Source organism: Epinephelus lanceolatus, chromosome 17 (assembly GCF_041903045.1).
Source record: "Epinephelus lanceolatus isolate andai-2023 chromosome 17, ASM4190304v1, whole genome shotgun sequence".
NCBI classification, from domain to species: Eukaryota; Metazoa; Chordata; class Actinopteri; order Perciformes; family Serranidae; genus Epinephelus; species Epinephelus lanceolatus.
In genome coordinates, this window is record NC_135750.1 from 30,161,183 (window position 1) to 30,168,843 (window position 7,661).

A 7,661-nucleotide genomic window follows, 5' to 3' on the forward strand; every position below is an offset into this window, starting at 1 on the left:
AAAACACAGTCTTCTAATTATAAACTCACAATTCAGCTCCATCTTTATGCAACATCCCTAATTTCCACCCATGTTCCTGGCCTAAATCCCCCTGAAGGTGATGTTAGCACCATGCCCAGAACAACATTTGCTTTTCTCAAACAGCCATGCAATCTGTTAATGTAGCCGTGTTGGTTACAGGTGTAGCTGCTGCACTGCTACACCTTACTGCTGCTCTCCCCGTCCAACAAACTCATCAACCTTCACCTAAGCCTCCAGCCAACTCCTTGACTTCTGCCAAAGCTCCAACCTCCACCCAACACAATGCTAAACCCTTGTCATGTGTGATTTCTACTCCCCTGGGCTGAGATGCACGTAAACACGTTTTACGATTTGGCTGGATGTCAAGGCATGGTTTTCCCAATATGTTCCCCTGATGGCTTGGACTCTTGCCTGAACTGATGGAGTAGCTGAAGAAAAGCATCCAAACCTTTGGGCCCCATTACCAGGACCATCTCACGATTGGCGAGGCCTCCCCCTCTCCTGTTCCTCAGTCCTGCGTCCTCACTTCTCTCACTCACACATGCACAAACACACTCCCTGAGCACAGAGATACCATTGAGTGGGATTTGTGGGCACAGTTTGTGTGCTTTAATGGGCAAGAGGAGGCACCCGATCTCACCACTGGCAGGCCCCGCGGGCTGTGGACTCATGAAGAAATTACTGTCAAAAGCCATCAGGGCTTTAATAGCCTCTGGCCCAGCCACGGCTTCCCCCTGGCCCTCAGAGGGGCTCTGATCTGTGGGTAAACAGCATGAGGACGGCCTGCACCCTGGGACCCTCTCTCACTCTCTTACTGCTTCCCCTGGTGTGGCCCAAACACCCCAGTAGTCCAGCCAGCGCTGCAGGACGCCGGCGGCCATTACATTCAAGAAAATTAATTGCTAGAGGAGGTGTGACTTTTTAATGGGGTGCAAAAGAAAAACAAGAGGTGTTAAGTGTTGCACTCATACAAGGAGTCTTTTCACCAACTTTATCTCCCCTCAAAATTACCATATTTGTTATGGGTAGGCATTGATGTTTTTAGAAATGTGCATGCCTGTACAGTAACTATAAGGCTACAGCCATCTGCAGGTTAGCTTAGCTTAGCTTAACATAAAACTGGAAATGGGAAACACTGAGTCTGGCTCTGTCCAAAGGTCACAAAATACACCTACCAGCATCTCTCCAATTAACTGGAGGTGTGAATCACATGTTTCATCAGAGTATGACATTTAGATTTTTTAGACAACGATACAACATTTGCTGATATCACAAAGTCTAACATGAAATCCTTTCAATTCGATTAATTTCAGAGTCGAAGCAGTAAATATCCTCATTGTCTTTTTCTTGGCTGCTTGCTTTTATCTGCCTGGCACCAGCCCACTAGCGCTGTTTGAATGTTTGGGAAGGAGATGCACTTGGACGCATATGGTGACACGGACATGCCATGGGGATTTCGAAATAAAAGTATATCTAAAAGATAAGGATATGTATGTTTTCACTTTACATCAATGATATTGGATCATTGATCACTGAAGCGTTATATTGATCCAGATCAACTGATCGTTACAAATTAACATGATGTATCTTGTTTGTGTAATCTGTACAAAACCAAAGTGTAAAAACAACAGGTCGTGCTTGTAGAGGAGTTTATCTGCAGGACTACCTCTTGGCTGGGGAACCAGCAGAGAAAATTACAGCTTCACTTTTTTTTCTTTTCTTTTTTTTTTCACAGATTTAATAAACAGGATATGAAGATTTATTTAGTGAGCTTTAGTGAGTTTCCAGTCTTTATCCTAAAACAAGCTAACTCATGATTGTCACACAGACATCATGGTGGTATTAGTCTTTATGCACCTCTTGGAAAGACAGCAAATAAGTGTATTTGCTATAATGTTGAACTATTCTTTTAAATGTTCAACGTGTAGGATTAAGTGGGATCTAGCAGAGATGTAGCAGAACTGAAACTGCTCCATGGAAACACAAAAATGCAAATGGCCCCATCTAGAGCCATTGTTTAATTTGTCCGTTCTGGCTACTGTAGAAACATGGCGGACTCTGTGGAAGAGGACGTGCTTCATATGTAAAAAATAAAAAATAAAATTCTCATTCTTAGGAAACGAAAACACAACAATTCTTATTTTCAGGTGATTATACACTAATGAAAACATAGTTATGAATATTATATACCATTTCTGCTAATAAATGTCCCTGAATCCTACACACTGGACCTTTAAAAGAAGCACAGCTAGACCATTTTTTCACATAATGTGTGATAGAATAGCAAAAAGTCTGCACATTTTGCCTGTATCTGTCATCTAAGTAAGCCCATACAGCTGATATTTTCCTCGTCAGTACATCAAATGCATAGACAACAACTGCTGTCGTCCAGACTCATGCACAGTCATATCAGCCTTCATGCTTAAGATGGACACAAACAGCATTTAGTCATCCCTGCCAAACAGCAAACCGAGCAAGATAAAAATGTTACGCTTGAGATAGAGTGTCTGCAGCGTCAAGGGAAAACCGAAGGGAACGTCGTCTTCTGCGCTCGTATGGTGAATTGTGCAGCTTTTCTCATTTATGTGTTCCAGCTGAATGGGTTTGCTGCCAAGTTCAGGATCTGGCCTGACATCAGAATTTCCCGGGGTGATAAAGAGACTCTTGTTCGAATCACAGTTAATAGACAGTGGGAGAGAAAAAACTGTGATACTGAGAGAGTGATATGGGCAATTAGAGGAGTGAACTTTCCAGTAGACAAGAGACAGATCTGTGTATGTGTGCATGGCCTTCACACCTCTAAACACATACACATACACACATTCACAGAATAAAGAGAAAAAAATGTGTAGCAGGGCAGTAATTATAATATATAGGGGAGGGGACACATCCCCACACTCTTGGGGACTGCTAATAATCATGTAATCATAACCATAAATAAACTTTACAAATTGCAATTATCATTATTAGCGGTTCAATATTATGGTGTGGTTTGTCTCAGTCGTGTTGCGGGACCCCAACAGAAGTCATTGCTCGACTGCTGTGGGTATAGGTATAATCACTATCAGAGAGACTATATAACTGTCAGTTGTGATTGTTTTGATAAGAATGGTTATTATCTCGCAATGTGAAGATAAATTCCTGTCACAATGTTAGCTAGTTAGCATACATTCCATTCATTAACATGGGATCCCAGACCCCACGGCAGACCCCACATGTGATCTTGTTGTAGTCTGTTATAGCCCAGCGTCAGCTCCAGGAATCACAAAAGTGGTTTTCATCTGTAAAGATTATTTTGCTGAAGAAAATGAAGAAGTATCATAAACTGTTGTTTGCCACAGAACTTATTTTCTGCAATGACCCAGAATTCAATGGAAGAATCAATGATGCAGTGACCAGTGCAACGCTAACTTCCACAGCACCCTATTGCAACGGCCTTGATGTGTATAGCAGTCAGCATGTTAATTTGACTGTTTTCAAATTAATATTGTTACAGTCGTGTGAATAAGACTACTGAAAAATCATAAGTCTTTAGCTACAGTGATGTAGGCTATTATGTGTCCATGTAGCCTTTTCCCTCCAAAACATGCCTGCAGATCTGGACATAACAATATTTGCTTTCATTCTTGAATATTTGGGGGGATTAAAACCTCTGGGCCTGGGAGCTGGAGGGTGGGTGTGCATGTGTGGGGGGTACTCGTCCTTTAATCTCATTCTCACAGTGTCTACCTTTGACATAGCAGTATCCCACTTGAGCCTGACCAGGGCTGAGAGGGGAGAGCGGTGAGGAAGGGGCAACGATGGGAGAAAGAGAGAGAGGCAATGAGGGGTACTGGAGGTAGTGAAGGTGGGAGGGAAAGCGGTGGGTGGGGGGGCTGTCGGGCCTAAACTCAAGGGATTAACGGGGTGACTTCTCCTCTGGAATGTTCCACTGACAGCCAAGACCCGCCCACCCACAGCTGCCTGCTACAGACAGGTGCACAGCCGAGGCGAGGCGGGTGGTGGGTGGATGGGTGAGAGAGACGGGACGGCTGAGGTGGTGAGGAGGAAAACAGACTTCCATACGTAGCCACAGACTGACGTGTATATCAATAAACAGTTTGGCCAAAGATCCTCTCTGGAGCGTTTCAAAGCAAACTGCTCCATCAACCTCAGCAGTAGCGTGGAGAGATTATACCACCTAAGAACAGGAACCTGGCCCTATAACTGTAGAAAGATTATTGCACAATTCAAAACAACTTTACAAACACGCCACAAATTAGAGTGAAAATGCTCTCAAACACCCTCCCAAGCAGATTTAAGAGTCAGCTGAATCTGTGGTCTGGTATATGTGGAAACTTCACGCTGAGCCTCCCTGAACAAGCTGAATAAGTTACAGATAAACCTCACACACAAAACTCTGTTGATCTTCACACCAGAACAATGCCCGTGTATCTCAGTCCAGTCATTTAACCAGCGTGCTGTATACAAAGCAGACATGGCAGCATTTGGGAACACGCACAACAGTAGGTGAATTCATTTGTCCTACCATAATTTATGTTTGGGAATGTACGAGAGCTTGCCCATGCTTGCTGCGCAGTGTTAAGTATTACTTTTCAGAAATGGAAGACAAAGGATTAATTTTCTACACTACTATTTCTACACTGAATTAATGCCATATTGGTAAATGCACCACAGTCTTAGCAACATCCTCACCTTGTGTCAAGTAGCAACAAAGGACAATAAATACTGTTGCTGACCTACAACAATTCCATGCTCAGAGGGGAAAAAATCCCTCACACATTTCCCTTTGAAGCCGGTGGGATTCCTGTAGGTAGTGCGAGCGTGATTGTGGTTCTGAGATGTTTGATTGATAGAGGGTCTGTGAAATCTGACTCTTTGTTTTGCTCTCTCTTTGGTGACCTGCCCTGCCATGTCTCTGCTGTTTTGAGAAGCAGGTAGTCTATGCAAACATCAGGTGAACACTGGGGGACAAGACACAGCTCAGGTGGTGGGACTCGAGTGTTTGAGAGGTCAAAGGTGATAAACGAGGTCATTCTGGCATCCAGGTGGATGCTGTGGGGGAACGTTGGAGACCTCTGGTTTCTTAGTTACCAAAAAAAACAAAAAAACACAGGTGAGGTGTAAAAGATTTACACGTGCAAATAATTCAAGCAGTGAATTCTAAAGTAAATGCGCCATTGTAATGTGAATCTGATGTGGGCTAAGCTGCTGGGAATGTTACACATTGCTGCTTCATTGATGTTTTTGTCAGCTAACCACTTTGGTCTAGACTGAAATACCTCAGCTATTGGATGGATTACTATTAAATTTTGCACATGGTTCCCAGAGGATGAATCCTGCTGACTTAGATGAGCCTCTAATTTTTTAAGTACAGCCACCAGTGACACAAAGTTTTCTATTAAGTGAGATATCTCAACATGTATTTGATGGATTGGCACAGGCTTAGACATTCATGTTCCCCAGATGATGGATCTTATGACTTTGGCAATCCTGTTTTTCCCTCTTATGCTACCATGAGGTTGACATTTGTGCCTCAAGTGTAGTTCTTTTTAGGTAAATGTTGATATGTTAACAATCTAAATCAACAATCTAAAATCTAAACTAAGATATATTAGTATTTATCCTGACTGAGCCACATGGCTGCAGAGTCTCTAAGGGCCCTATCTGGCATTTTCATGGCCAGTGCCCATGTTGTGTAAGTGGCAAATGTACTTGCGCCCATATTTGCACACATGGTTGTGTAGGCCTTAAAATTAGGTGTGGGAAGGTGCACTGGTGGCAGCAGTAAGCGATTTCATCACTGATCAACAAAAGCTTTGTCTAAGTTCAATAGTGCAGTATTTTCCTGCTATTTACAGGTTGCATTATTCAGACAGTAAGATGTGCCTACATAGACGGGATCACAACTCGTGTACAATGCCCAGGTGGATGAAATAATACATCATTAATGAGGAAAATATTAATTCCATTCTCTAAAATGTGAACATAGCAGAGAGCAGATGAGAGCTGCATAGCTACTGTCCAACTCCCCATTAAGAGATGCTGTGCATATTTAGACAAAAGCAATGAATATTTCAGAAACTTAAGGTTTAGTTTTGTTTCCTCTGTAAAGTTTATGACTGCAATTTTTAGTTTTCCTGCTTAAAATTATATTTGCTGTAGTGACATCACTGGAGTGGCATGGTGGGGTCCCATTCTGTGTGTTCTCTCCGTGTCAGTGTGGGGTTTCTCCAGGTTCTCAGGCTTCCTCCAACAGTCCAAACACATTAGGTTAACTTAAGTGTTGACTTTAATTTGGCCATAGGTGTGATGCGACGTCTGTCTTGTAGGCAACCTGTCAAGGGTGTACCCCACTTCTCGCCCAATGTCAGCTGTGTAAGGCTCCAGCCTCCCCGCAGCCCTGAATAGAATAAGCTATTACAGATAATGAATGGATGAGCATTACTGCTCTTACTGCATTACTCTCAGCAGAAAACTCCTTGCTTGTCCAATTTGCCAAATCTGCCATGTAAATAACAGTGCACCAGGTGCAGACGCACCTGGCTTTTGAAGGGAGTGGGAGATGACAGTCTGACTGATTCATGTTACGCCCAAAACACACCTACGATTAATTAAGGGACTAAATAAAACCCCTTTGCCCCCTGTGCCATATTTTACACCCTGGTTATGTGTCATTTCACTGGGAAAGTAGAGTTGAACATGCCTTAATGTGCATGCGCCATGCACATTAGATCGTTTAAATAGACCCTTGTGTATTTATGATAACTCTTTTCTTTCAACTTATCTTATTTTCTATATAAATATTCCTTTAGTTATTTTATTATGTCTTCATTTCTAAGGATTAATTGTATTGCTTTTGCTGATGCAATAACTACCTTATAGGAATCAATACGTTTCATGTTGTTTCATCAAATATGCTTAAACCTAAACACATATCAAACAACAGGATATTATCTCCACACCTGGATCAAACTTTGTGTTCTTTCCGCTATGTATTCAGATTAAGTATTCAGTATTCTGAAACTGAGGCTACTTCAGATCTATGGTGCCTTACAGTCTTTGCAATTATACAGGATGGATTTTCAGTTGGCCACAGTAGTGAGGAAGATGGTGTTGACAAAGCAGGTGTGTCTCTGCCACCCCACCATCCAGGCTGTTTTGGGCAGATCATCCAGGCATGTGTGCAGAAGACCACCAGGCAAGGCTTTGTACTTTCCCTGGAAGAGTCTGACTGCTGAGCTCCGGCTTTGAACAAGTCCGGGACAAAGCAGCTACTCATCACAGTACTCTCCTCCAGTCACTCACTGCACATGAGTGGAATAACACAGAGGTAGATTAATAAATCACTAAATCACACTACTCACAAACAAGCCAGATGTAACAGGAAATCAGTGCGACAGGCCAGCAGTAAACACATCTCATAATTCTTTCCTACATTAATCTTGCATACTCTGACTAACTCTGCATCTGGAACTAAAGCATGGTGCCCTCTATTGATGCTGCTTTATACATGTTGCTGAAGTCAAATTCTGCTGTAACAAAACGAATATCTATCCAAATTCTAGCCTGTCACATGAATCCTGAATGTAATATTTATGAGTAAGACAACGAACATATCTCCTCCTCTGCCCCCTCCT